Here is a 13976-nt window from a genome sequence, read left to right on the forward strand (position 1 = left end):
TGATGCCGTAGTAACGAAAAGTCCCCCAAATCTCACTATCTTACATCTACAAAGTTTCCTCTCTCACATTAAACATCAGTAGCTGTAGTGTGGCTGTGAGGTGGTTGGAGCTCTGCTCTGTGTGTTTTTTTCACTTTAGGATTTGGGCAGAGGGTGCAGACGCTACCCAGGACATGCCATTCCAATGGCAGAGATAAAACAGTATGCTTTTAAACTGCAACATGCAGTGGCTCTTCAAGTTTCTGCTTAGAACTGGCGTATAATCTCATCTGCCCACATTTCATTGTCCAAAGTAGGTCCTGTGGTCAAGCCTCATGTGGGAGTGTACTCTTTCCTCAGAGGGAGTACTCAAGTCACATGGCCACTGACTAGAATGTATAATCTTTATGGAAGGAGGAAAGCAAACAATGGGAACAATGATATCTCTACCAAAGGTATCAAGTAACTTGTCCAAGGTCAAAGAGCTGAGAAGGGGCAGAGGTAGGATTCAAACTCAGACCCTCTTTCTCCAAAGCCATAGTGTACTCCGTGGCTTCCTGTTGCCTGCTTGATGGAGTCCAAATGTATTTAAGCTTTAGGGCTTCTGCATGTGCATTCCTGTTGCCTGGAGTGCCCCTCTGTCACTTCTGCATGTTCACCTCACTCTTTAAGGCTCCACTCTAATCTCAACCTCTTTGTGAGTTTCTCTCCTCGGAGTGAATCACCATGTGCCCCCCATTACTCTTTGTAAGCATAGATTACTTTGTACTCACACTCTTATCCCCTCTGAAGGGTGGGGATGCACTTGTATTTTCATGTGTCCCTTTGCCACCCCTCTCCCCCTCAGGCCTTACACAGTGTTTCCTAAATGTTTGCAGCATTTGGGGATGAGACAAGATGGGGGCACAGGCTAGAAATGGGCGGTGCTCCTGGGGATGAGAGCACTTGGCCTACTTTTCCACCTCTCTGCACTAAGCTTAGCACCTGGTGCTCCGGTGACTGGCAGTTCAGCTCTGCGTGACTCACCCTGTAAGCCTTCACCCCGTCACCTCGGGGCCCTGGGTTGGGGTGTGTGTGCTGGTGGGATGGGGTGGGGAGGAGGTGGGAATTAACTTTTGCCTTTCAGAAATCTTTCCCTTTCCCTGCCCTGGGAAAAGGACAAGTAAAAGTCCTTCTCTTCAGTGAGCTGGGCAAGTCCCTACCCATGAGACCTAGGAGAGCTGGGAGGCCTTGGAAGGTACAGAAGAAGGAGGAAAGCACTGCTGGGTCAGAGGAGAGGAATGAGGAACCGGAAAGAATGCTGAACTGCACGTTGAAAGACTTTACTAACTTGTCAGAGTGATTTAACTTAACCTCTCTGAACTTCAGTTGCCCCTGCTATAAATTTGGAGGACGTGCTGACCTTGGCTTCCTCCCTAAATTGTTGCAAGATAACATAGTAAAATGCTGGAGGCCTTTACGATTGCAGCCTTGAATGCATACAGACTTGTATTAGAATCCCCCCTCATAAGCTGTGCAACTGTGGGAAAATTGTGTATCTCCACGAGCCTCGGTATCCCTGTCTATAAAATGGGCACAATAATTATAGCTTCCTCCCAGGGTGAGAAACTTATGTAATGTGCTTGGCATATAGTGCCCAGTAATATTAGTTGTTTTCATATGAGATGATAATACTTGTTATGTAAGGAAAAGACCACACCAGGTGTCATTTGTGAACATTAAAAGGTGGGAGACAGAGTCTGATTTTTCCTAGAACTGATTGCTTCCTTTAGCCAAGTACAGAGTGTGGCTCAAAGGAATGAGGAAACAATTCATGAGGTGACAACACACGGAACACTGTTTGTCTTCACAGAACTTGGGGGAGGGGTAGAGTAGTCAGCTGGCCCTCCCCAAAGATCAGAGGCTCTGCCCCCTACTCCCCCACCTACAGATGCAGTCCATTGACTTCTTGTCCTCTGCTACTAATCTCTTCACCCTGTCCTGGGGAGGCTGCCTTTATAATAATAATAATAGTAATGAGACCAATGATATTGTTACTTCGAACCTTGTAAAGGCTAATACATTATCTTAGTTATCCTTCATAATCTTGCTCCCCTCAAAAGAATCCAGAGTTAGAAGGAACTTGGGGATTATTCTGCACTTCAGAGATGGGAAAATTAAAATCCGTAGAAGGGGAGGGATTTACCCCCAGAGTGACGATATGTTGAAAGCAGAGGCAGGATTAGAGCCTGTGGCGCCTGACTCCCAGTACTGTGTCAGCACTTCTTTCATGACACACCTGTCTTTAGTTTTTCATTCTCACTGTCCCCTTATCTACTTTATCTCCTGGACCACTGCAATGGTTCCTAAATGGTCCTCCTGGCCTCTGCTTCCTTCTGAACATACAGGATTTGCTCTGAACATATAGGATTGAAGTTGTCTGGAAGCACAACGTTGGTCTTGTCTTTTCCCTCCTAACAGAACTTGTCCATTTTTCAACTTGAAGGGTCTCTTGGTTTCTAGCTCAGCCTCCAAATGAAGACCCAGTCTCTTCTGGCAGAAAGTAAATCAAATTTTGCTGATTAGGTTGATAGTGAGGACTAGTTTTGCTACTTATGTGTTGAGTATTTTCTTTTTAAAAAAGTGTTTATTTAAATTCCTGTTGGTTGGGATGCCTGGGTGGCTCAGTGGTTGAACACCTACCTTCAGCTCAAGGTGTGATCCCAGTCCAGGGATCAAGTCCCACATCAGGCTCCTTGCCAGGAACCTGCTTCTTCCTCTGGCTCTTCCTCTCTCTGTGTGTCTTTCATGAATAAATAAATAAAATCTTTAAAAAAAATTCCTGCTGGTTAACCTACAGTGCAATATTAGTTTCAGGTGTACAATATAGTAATTCAACACTTCTATGCAACACCCAGTGCTCATCACAACAAGTGTGCTCCTTAATCTCCATCATCTATTTCACCCATCCCCCTCCATCTCCCCTCTGGTAATGATCAGTTCTCTATTGTTTTTTTTTTTTATTTTTTTTTATTTTTTTTTTATTTTTTTTTCAGTTCTCTATTGTTAAGAGTCTTTTTCTTGTTTTGCTTCTTTTTTCCCTTTATTCATTTATTTCGTTTCTTAAATTCTGCCTATGAGTGAAATCATATGGTATTTGTCATTCTTGGACTAATTTTGCTTAGTATAATATATTCTAGCTCCATCCACATCATTGCAAATGGCAAGATTTCGTTCTTTTTGATGGTTGAGTAATATTCCATTATATATATATTTTTATGCACTCATCAGTTGATGGACATTTGGGCTTTTTCCATAATTTAGTTATTGTACACAGTGCTGCTATAAACATTGAGGTGCATGTATTCCTGTGAATTAGTATTTTTGTATCTTTTGGGTAAATACCTAGTAGTGTGATTGCTGGATTGTAGGATAGTTCTATTTTTAACTTTTTGAGGAACCCCCATACTGTTTTCCACAGTGGCTGCACCAGTTTGCATTCCCACTCACAGCGTAAGAAGGTTCCCCTTTCTCCACATCCTCGCCAATGCCTGTTACTTCCTGTGTTGTTAATTTTAGCCATCCTGACAGGTGTGGGTGATAGCTCATTGTAGTTTTGATTTGCATTTCCCTGATGATGAGTGATGTTGAGCATTTTTTCTTTTTCTTTTAAGATTTATTTATTTATTTGAGAGAAAGAGCAACCAAGAGCAGGGGCGAGGGGCAGAGGGAGAGGGTGAAGCAGACTTCCCTGCTGAGCAGAGAGCCTGATGTAGGACTTGATCCCAGAACCCTGAGATCATTACCTGAGCAGAAGGGAGGAGATGCTTAAGCAACTGAGCCACCCAGGTGCCCTGTTGAGCATTTTTTCACGTGTCTGTTGGCCATCGTATGTGAAGACCCAATCTCTTTGAATATGCTTATTGGCGGGGAGCTTATTCCCTCCAAAGGTTGGATAGCTGTGACTATTGGTGAGTTCCTTATAGTGAGCTGAAATTGTCCACCCCAATGTCCACCCGCTGGAGCTGAGTGGCTTTCTTTCACATCCATTTGGTCAGCAAGTTTGTAGTTAGTGTTTAATATGGGACAGGTCCTGGGTGGACTGGGTGCCCAGGGGAACATGAAGATAAATTAGACATGGATCCTTCCCTCAGATAGTGTGGCCTAGGGCTTTGCAGAATTTTTTGTTTTGTGTATTAGACCTGAATAATGAGGAAATAAATCCCTTTCTGTGTGACAGACCTTCAGAGGTGTGGAGATAGCCACTCCAACCACCCTGTGGTTTCCCTACTTCAGGCTGTTTAAATCATTCATCACACAATGGCATTCAGGTCCTCAGCGTTGTGGTCTCCTCCTCCAGACACACTGTCGTGTGACAGTGTTATCCTCAGAATGTAGGCCCCAGAGCTGGGCCCCGTGGCCCAGATGTGATCCGCCCAGGGCAGCACCAGGCTGGTCTGACCTCTGGTTTCTGTTGATACAGTAATCATGTTCACTTTCCCCCCTCTTCCTTCCTTTCTCCCTTTCCTTCTTTCTTCACTCCCTCCCTTCCTTTCTTTTTTACAGGCACATTGCACTGTTGAACTTGAGGTCAACTCAAATCTTTAAGTCATTTTCACTGGAACTCTTCCTAATCTTGATTCTATTTTGTATTTTTGGCACCTGATCATTTGGAACCGTACTGTCCAATACAGCAGTCACTAGCCCTATGTGGCTATTTAAATTTTAAGCACTTAAAATTAAATGAAATTAAAATTTCAGGCTCTCGTTTGCACTAGCCATATTTCAAGTGCTCTATAGCCACAAGTGGCTAGTGGCTATCATATCAGACAATGCAGGGGCACCTGGGTGGTTCAGTCAGTTAAGCATGTGACTCCTGATCTCAGCTCATGTCTTGATCTCAGGGTGGTGAGTTCAAGCCCTGTGTTGGGCTCCATGCTGGGCATGGAACCAACTTAAAGAAAAAAAAAAAAAGGACAACGCAGGTTTAGGACATTTCCATCACCACAGAAAGTTCAATAGGACTGCTCTGGTTTGAACCAAAGGGCAGGAATTTATATTTATTCTGTGTGGCCCCTCATCTTGTCAGTTCTAGTTCAGCCCCGAGGCTGCTGAGATCTTTTGGAAACTAATTTCGCTTTACAGAGGGTTTGCTGTCCCTTCCAGCTTCATGACAGCAGTAGATTTGATTAGTGTTTCATGCCTTCCTCGGCTTCATCTAAAACCACTGATAAAGATGCCCAGCAGAGCAGAGAGGGCTGCAACTGAACCCTGCACGTGGCAGTTGGCACTCTAGCCCCATGTGGCAGTCATGCAGGAGTTTAACAAATTAGGCCTACAGACCAGGCGCTGTGTGTGGCACACTGAGTACACACAGGGAGACAGGATGACAAGTTGAATAGGATCCTGCTGTGGTGGGTGCTCTGGTAGTTCCAGTGTCTTCATCTCACATGCAGGGCTGCTTCTGTCTGGTGTACAGTAGTTAAAAATGCAGGCTTGGCAATCAGCTTCCTGGATTTGAATCCTGGCTCTGCCACTTTATAAGCTATGTAATGTCTTTGTGTTTTGCTTCCCTCATGTATAGAGTAGGGGTAAAATAATCCCTTTCACACTGTGTTATTGTGGGATTAAATGAGTTAGTACAAGTAAGGCTCTTAGAACAGTGCCTGGAATACAGTAAGTGCTCCAAGCATGTTATCATTAGTTATAACTTTTTCCTTCTGGACAGGCAGTGCTCAGTCTTGCTCAGGGACCTTGGCTCTCTCAGTTCTGCTTTTTCTTAGTTTGTGGATGTCCTTCAAAGTGCAAACTAAGCCTCCTATCCTTGATTTCTTAAGTTCTCAGCTGCCCATTTGGCACTTCATTTCCTATACTGGAGGCAATGACAGCAGGGAAGGACTTGAATAATGGTTGGGCTTTATCCTGACCCTGTGCTGCCTGGTAGAGAGACTAGGACAGGCTTCCCATCTGCAAACTGGGGACAATCAGAGCTGCCACAGAGAGCTATGGTCAGGGCTAAGCCAGACAAAGTGAATGAAAGCCTGGCACTTGATAGGTCTTTACCTTCCTTTCTGACTTCTGGTAAACCCTTCCAAAGTGCATGACACTTGCTTCTTACCCCTGGCTCAGCTTCATTTAGTATCTAACAAAGGAAGGCAGGCTCATTATTCCTTGCACTTCTGAAGGGCCTGGCGCTGACCCAGGAGCCCTCAGTTTCTTCATCTATGGAATGGAGACACCTAATCGGTACCCCCGTATTCTCCTCGCTGCCATCTCGGGCTTGCTGAGCTTGGGTTAATTCCTCCCTGCGCAAGCCTCAGTCTATACTCAAAGTAGGACCTGAAGGAGCGCCTATAAGGGCCGGTGGTTATAACCCCAATTTAGAAAAACTCTTTACTAGGATCGTGCCTGCGCCTGTGTGTGTGTGTGTGGGGGGGGGGGTGTCGGGATCCCAGAGCCAGGGGCCAGCCCTCGGAGGGCCTTTGGAGAGCCCAGAGGTACTGCCACCTGGAAGAGGGCTGGAAGGGGCGCTGCGCGGTCTTCCGCAGGCTCCCGCCGCGGGAACAATGGGAGGGCGGCGGGGAGGTGGGTGGGCGTCGGCCAGGTCCCGGCCGGAGGTAGAGGGGGCGGGCGAGCTGGGCGCCGGGCCGCGGGGTTAGCCCGGGGCACCGGGCCGAGAGCCGAGGCGCCTTAGCCAGGGAAAACCCAGGTCTGCGCCGGCGGGGGCCCGGGAGGAGGCGGGGGCGGGGCCCGAGCCCACCGGGCTGGGCCCGGGAAGGCGAGGAGGCCGGGGGTGGGGGGTCTCCGGTCCCTCGCCCCGCCGCTCTGCCCCGGCCTCTGAGCTAGAGGAGGCTCAGGTAGGCGCCAGGCGCGGGGCCCACGTGGGGAAGCGGGCGGCGGGCGGCGGGCGGCGGGCGCCAGGCGGGCTCGCGGGGCTCAGCCCCCTCCTCCCGTCCCCTCCCTTCCCCTCCCCTCCCCTCCCCGGGGGCCCGCGCGGCTCCTCCCGACGCGCCGCCCCGGCCCTGGCGGCTCCGGCGGCTCCGGCGGCTCCCGCGGCTCCCGCGCTCCCCCGGCTGCTCGCGGCTCGGCGCCGCTGCCTCTAGCTCGCAGGCTGCTGCTGGGGCGGCCGGGATCGCCGCCGCCTCCTCGGGGGCAGCCGGCCGGGGCGGGGCGGAGGGGGAGCCCAGGGTGGGGGGCGGGCGGGGAGGGGGCTGGGCGCCGTGGGAGGGGAGAGGGAGCGAGCGAGCGAGCCGGGCATTTGTGCGCAGCTCGCGTGCGCCTCGGAGCCCGCCCGGGCGGCCGCCGGACTCACGGACTGAGGACAGAGCGCCCGGAAGCCGCGCTGCCGCCGCCAGGTTAGCCTCCCGCGCCGCCCTGCTCCGGGCCCCGGGGAGCCCGCCGCGTCTGCTCCCGCGTGTGTCTACGAGGCGATCGCCGAGGGCTCCGGGCTCGCCCCGGTCCTTGAGCACTGACAGGCCGGCGGGCCGGCTCGGGGGGCTGGACGCCAGCGGGGCGGGAGGCCGCCCAGCCAGGAGCCCGGGCCTCGGTTCGCGGGTCTCAGTACTGGCGCCGGTAGGATGGCGGGATCCACGTCTCCGGGTGTTGGGTGTGAGCGCGCGTGTGCCTGTGGGTCTGTGCAAGTGGTTGGTGTGTGCGCGCGCGAGTGTGCGCTGGGTGTGCATCTGTGCTGCGGGGGGTGTGCTTTGTAGGTCTCCGTGCGTCTGGGCGGGGTGGTGTGTGTGTATCTGGGTGAGGGTGTGTGTGTCTGCGTGTGTCTATTCGTGAATGTGTCTATTGGAGGGTGTGTCCGAATATGTAGCTGAGTGTGTGTACATGTGGAGGAGGGTGTGTGCCAGTGCCTCGCCTGTGGCTGGAGCTGTGGCGGGGTGTGTGTGTGTGTGGCCGTGTGAGCGCCGATGTGACTCCCCGTGTCTGCGCGTGTGAGGGCGGGTGTGCCCCCGCGTAGCCCCCGTGTGCGTGTGCACCGCTTTGTCTGCGCACTGCCGAGAGGAAGGGGTGGGGGCGGCGGCCGAGGCGCTGTAGTCCCCAGGAGCCGGGCACCTGGCCGGGCGGCGGGGGGCGGCGGCGGCGGGAGCGTCCTCGCCGGCGGAGACTCTGCTGGCAGGTGGCGGCCACACCCCAGGGGCCAGAAGGAGCTGGGCCGTCGGCGGAGCTGGCGCACCAGGCGGAGTGGAGCGCGGAGGGCGTGTCCTGCCTGAAGCCCGAGCGTGTGTGTGTGTGTGTGTGTGTGTGTGTGTGTGTGCGGGGGAGGGAAGTGGCGACAACAGCGGCCCCCAGGCTGGTGACCCTGGCGGCTCAGGGATCCATTTCCTGTCTCGGCGCGCTGACAGCCGCCTAGAGCCCGACTGGGCCTGGCCAGGTCAGCCGCACTCCCACCGTCACTCTCTCCAGCCCTCGAGGGTAGAGACGCACCTTGGGTGCCCCGAAAGGAGGGAGAACCATTCTCTTAAAGGGCCAGAGCCCATGCAGGAATACTCCTACCCCTCAGGAGACCTCTCCCCTGAGAGGTCTCTGGGTGTGTCTGTACCCCTTTCCTCGTGTACTGGTCTGTGCATGCATTTCTAGATTTGTGGTCTGTCTGCATGTGTGTCTCTGTGTTTTTCTTGTGCATTTGGGTGCAGAGGTGTGTTTTATCAGTGAACAATGAATAATGTGTCTTGATGTATTTGTGTATGTGCTTTTATAAGTTCCAGTTATATTTGTTTTTATGTACATACAGCTGTTTGTGTATTAGTGAGTCTATGCATATGGGTTTGCAAGAGAAATGGCAATTTGCTGCCAACTAGGATTGGGTAGAAAAATTCTGTTCAGAGCCACTCTAATATAGAGAAACTGGGTGAAAAGGTGGTTTGGAAATTTAGCCTCTGGTTTTGTGGGTTTCGGTTGCTGGTACTAAAATGTGCGTGGATTAGGGGTAGACTGGATATAAGGACAGAGAGGAACCGAGACTCTTTTTTTTTTTTTTTTTTTTTTTAAATTTTTATTTATTTATGATAGTCACAGAGAGAGAGAGAGAGGCAGAGACACAGGCAGAGGGAGGAGCAGGCTCCATGCACCGGGAGCCTGATGTGGGATTCGATCCCGGGTCTCCAGGATCGCGCCCCGGGCCAAAGGCAGGCGCCAAACCGCTGCGCCACCCAGGGATCCCAGGAACCGAGACTCTTATAGGAGGAAGGAATTGTTCTGGAAGAAGGACATCTGAGTACAAGAATTCTTCCTCCACTTCCAGTTCTTCCTATTACTTCACCTCCCCCTCTGCTGCTCTGCTTGCCAGGATCAAGTGCACAGGATTTGGAGTGTAAAGAGAGGGAGCTGGGAATGTAAAAGGAAGGAGGGTGGATGGGTGATAGGATTGGGGGCCAAGAGCAGATTTCTGCAATTCTTAAAATGTTTCTGGCATCAGAAGCTGTGGAAAGCAAAGCTTGCTGTCCCCTTCCCTGAATCCCTTTCTCAGAACAAGAAAGACTCAGGCCTGGAGCTCAGGAGCCCTGGAGTCTGGTCCAGGGGTCTCCTTTGGACTTTGGTCCAACCCTTTTGTGTTTGTCTGTTTGCCTGGCACATTTGTATCACTCTTCTCTTATGGAAGAGTCTGAACCCCCTAAGCTTCAGTTTCCCTGGCTGAGCAGCTAGTAGGTGAAATTCTGGGGCCCCTTTGGTTTCTCAGAGTCCTGGCATTTATCTCACTGTGACCCAGATTTAGGAATCTACCTTTCTAACCCTCAAGGATCCTGGCCATCATCCCCACTCACCATGTCCCTTTGTCCCCATATACTTGAATCTAGAGCAGTAGTTCTCAGAGTATAGTCACCCCACCAGCAGCAGCATGGTCACCTGTGGTCTTGTTAGAAATGCAAATTTTGGGGGCTCCCCTCAGACCTACTGAATCAATAATAACTCTGGGGGTGGAGCCCAGCAGTCTATGGTTTCACAAACACACGTGATTCTCTTGCCCTTGAGCTCAAGAGAGGTGCAGACAGGAAACTGGAACCTTCTATAGGTTGAAACCCCGGAAAAGCATCTCTTGCCCACTGTTGCACATACTACAGTAGCCTCGCAGCCCTAGCCTGGCAGGTGCAGGTTCTGGTTTCAAGTCTTAGGTCTTTCCTGTCATCTTGGACGGAGTGCTCCTTCACTGAATAATGTAATAACTCATTGACAGTGCCTGCTCTTGGCGGGTTCTGAGCAAGGGGTTTCCCTGCTCTGCTCAGTTCTCCACTCCTTTTCTTGTCCTATTAAACCGGCAAGATCAAGTCCCTGCCCACTTCTTTGGAAACCAGCTACTCTGGCCTTCTTTTAGATCATCCAGGCACCATGAGCTTTCTAGCCTCTGAGATTTTGCATATGCTGTTCCCTGTCTAACACACTTTCCCTCGCTTCTTAGCTTGTTTAACTCCTACTCTTCAGATTTCAGCTCAAGAGTGACTTTCTCAGGGGCACCTTTGCCAACTCCCTTGAATAAGTCTGTTTTTCTTGTTATACATTCTTGAGCTCCCTGTAGTCCATAGTACTCAAGAATTTGCAGTTATACATGAACTTGGTAAATGTCTGTCTGTCTCCCCTCACTGAAGTGCAAACACCATCTGGGCAGGAACTTGCTTATCACCTTTCCTAGTGATCCCACACAGTGCCTGACTTATGATTGGTTCAGTAAATTTGTTGAAGTGGATGACTTTATATAATGGGAGATGATACTAAATGATACCCAAAGTGTCCTCTCAAGCTCTGACATTGTAGTATCTAAGCAGGCCTCAGATTTTTAGAAGTAGATTTATCTGTCATTTTTACTGCTATATCTACTGGCCATGGATGAACCACGACTCTGTGCCTGGGCTGGTACTGGGCTCTGCTCTAGGGGAGCAGTAGAAAGTTTTCCAGGAGACACAGCCCAGCAAGTTGTCTGTGTCCTCTTGGAATAGGATCCTGCTATGGAATGAGAAAAGGGAGGATGTTGAATAAGAAATCTAAAGATCTGGGTCCATGCCTTGTTTGTGGGCAAGTCACTTTCCCTTTTTTGCTTGTTTCCTCTTCCATAAAATGAGGGTTTTAGGATGGATGGTGTACCTAATTCTGGTTACAAGCATTGGCTCTGGAGTCATTCGGGTTCTGCCACATGCTAGTTGGGTGGACTTGGGCAAGGGACTTCATCTGTTCATTTCTTCACCTGTAAGACAGGACCAATAATAGTACGTGTTCCATAGGATTGTTTTGGAAATGAAATGAGGAACATACATGGAATGATTCACTTGGTGCTGAGCACATAGTAAACATTTGCTAAGTATTAGCATTTGTTACTATTACGGCTACTTCAACATTCTTGAATGCCTTTGTGCTGGGCCTTAAGCGTCCAGAAATGGAAACGAATCCAGCAGTGTTCACAGGCTGGGTGTAGGGGCCAACATGAAAGGATGTACAATATGCAAGGTAACAGAGTGAGGTTGTTCAGGAAGGAAAAGCCTTTACAAAGAAGAGAGATGGTGTTGGGCTGGATTTATCTTCCGAGTAGTTAGAGCAGCATGTGCAAAGGCACCAGGGCTTGTTAGGGGAACTCCAAATACTTCTCTTGGTTGGAGCAGAAGTTGGTGAGTTGTGGGGACAGGCGGGGTGATTGAACGGTGAAGAAGTAAGGCCGGAGAAGAACTTTGGGGCCGTATCTGGCCCAGGCTGATGAGCTGGAGTTCTACAGGTGTCGGAGAGCTAGGGAAGAGGATTAAGCTAGCTTGGAAGAATCAGATTTGCATTTCAAAAACATAGCTCTCCAGGTGGTGACAGAGGATGGCCTGGGTAGTGGAGGAGGGACTGTTGACCTGGAGATTAGGCTCAGAGGAGGGTGGATAGAGACCTAGAAGGAGAAGAAGCACAGGTGGTGGACTGGAGGCCAGCTTGGTCAGGGAGATGAAGGATAGACAAGAGTGACCTTTCACAGGCCTCCAAGGCTGCCTGGTGATGGGAATCTGAAAATAAGAGTCCCAGGTCTGCTGCTCAGAGGATTCACAGTGTATTAATTTCCTAGGGCTGCTTAATGGAGTACTGCAATCTGGGTGGCTTTAAAAAGCAGACATTTATTCTTCCACAGTTTGGAGACAGAAGTGAGGAATCAAGGTGTCAGTAAGGTTGGTTCCTTCTGAGGGTTCTGTGGGGAAGTCTGTCCCATGCCTCTCTCGTAGCTTCTCGTGGTTGCCCGCAATCCTTGGTATTCCTTGGTCTGCAGCAGCCTCTGCCTCGTTGTCGTCGCATGCTTTTCTCCCTTTTCTCCCTGTGTGTCTTTGTATCATCTCCTCTTTTTATAAGGACACCAGTCATATTGGATTTAGGATCCACCCTAATCCAGTATGACTTCATTTTATTTTAGCTAATTACATCTGCAAAGACTTTTTCCAAATAAGGTCACATTCTGAGGTTCTGGGTAGACATGAATTTGGGGGGACACTTTTCAACCCAGGGCATACAGGAAGATGGAAAAGAGTGCAAATTCTAGAGTCCCACAAGCCTAGCTGCAATCTAGGCTTTGCAATGGAGCAGCACGAGCTAAGAGGAAGTCAGTTACTTGTGCTCAGCCTCAGTTTCTTCTGTGAAATGGGGACAGTAGCCCCTGCAATGTCATGCCGTGGTGGTCAGACCTGGTCTGGATAGCAGGTGTGAGTAAGCCTGGTGAGGTGGCACACTGTCAGCACCCCATAATGATCACTTCCTCTCCGGCACCCCCTGCCCTGCACACTTAGTAGCTGGGATGCATCCCTCAGATCTTGCTTCACTTCCTCATCTGCCCAGTGTGAATTAGCATCATCCAGCTCTCGTTACTTCACCAGATTGTGAATCCCAGGGGATAACGAGAGAGCTCTTTGTAAATTGCTTAAGGGTTTGTTGCTGGGATTTTCAGTTATAATCATCATCAGCATAATAACCCTTGGCCATTGCCACATCCACTGCATTCTCAGCACAGCCCAGCCCAGCCCGCTCCTCTCTGGAGACAAGTCCTCCGTGCCCCTGTGTGCTTGGGAGTATAGCTGCTCTGCTGTCAGTTAGGAGAACCTTAGCAATGGTCCTTGCTCTCTGTTAGCCAGAGAAGGGAAACATGCTCTGAAAGTGACACCCCGAAGGTCACACAGCTGGTCAGTGGCAATTGGAACACCTTGTCTGTGGCTCCCGTTTTGCCCTCTGAACAGCGCTTTCCCCCCTACTTGCAGGGTGGGCCCCAGGAGCAGGATGGTGGGACAGGTAGAGGCCTGGAGAGGGCACTGTGCAGAGCTGGGAGCCAGGGAGCCAGTGGGGAGAGTCCTACTGAGTCAGGGTCGAATCCAGAGCAGGGGCCTCCCTGAGTCCTGAGTGAACAGGCGGTGCCTCTGCGGCTGAATGGGCAGGTTGTTTGTTCTCAGTCTGGCTCTGGCCATCTCTGCTTGCTCCAACGGGAGGAGGCCACCACAGGCAGGCGGGTGGCAGCAATGTGGGGAGCCAGAGCCTGGAGGTAACCCAAGGCTTCAATGTCCCTATTGACAGCCAGGGTTGTGCTTCTCAGTAGGCTGTGTCACTGTAAGCCTTGCCTTGGCTGGTGTAGGGAAGGCTCTGGAAAGGAGAGAAGGCTTATCCTGTCTTGGCAATTGCCCTGAAGTCATCTTCATTTTCCCCAAGCTGGGGGAGCCCAGCCCTTCTTTACCCCTTGATTTTTCTTACCTCCCTCCTTCCTCTTGTTTTCTCTCACTCCCTTGTCCTGCCCCTCCTCCCTCCTCCCCATCTTCTCTCCAGATTAGAGGTCTAAAGATAAAGCTTCCAGACCCAGTTCAAGTAGGTGGTTCTGGGGTTGCTTGGGGCCACTTGTGAATTAGCAGGCCTCAAGTCTTCCTTGGCAGAAGCTCACTCTGGTGACTGATCTTACGTTATTGGCTTACCATGTGCCAGGCCCTGTGCTAAGCGTGTTACAGGCCTTATGTCTCTTAATCCTTGCAACCACCCAGCGAGGCGGAGATTAGACTTCCATTTTATTAAAGGAGGCTAAATAACTT

The 13976-nt window shown here is 50.6% G+C and overlaps 1 protein-coding gene across 3 annotated transcripts in view; it reads left to right on the forward strand.

Moving 5' to 3' along the window:
• Window positions 1–13976, forward strand: part of EPB41L1 (erythrocyte membrane protein band 4.1 like 1) — a 150559-nt gene that overhangs the window by 12235 nt on the left and 124348 nt on the right. The window contains exon 1 of one of the 3 annotated variants that reach the window (XM_077872985.1): window positions 7168–7313. The exons of 1 other annotated variant lie outside the window; for it this stretch is intronic. The gene's annotated coding sequence lies outside the window, so the exon portion shown is untranslated. Of the gene's footprint in view, window positions 1–7167; window positions 7314–13976 lie in introns of those variants that run through there. One more of the 3 variants, XM_077872986.1, reaches the window with a different exon arrangement.

This window comes from Canis aureus, chromosome 26, assembly GCF_053574225.1.
Source record: "Canis aureus isolate CA01 chromosome 26, VMU_Caureus_v.1.0, whole genome shotgun sequence".
Classification (NCBI taxonomy): domain Eukaryota; kingdom Metazoa; phylum Chordata; class Mammalia; order Carnivora; family Canidae; genus Canis; species Canis aureus.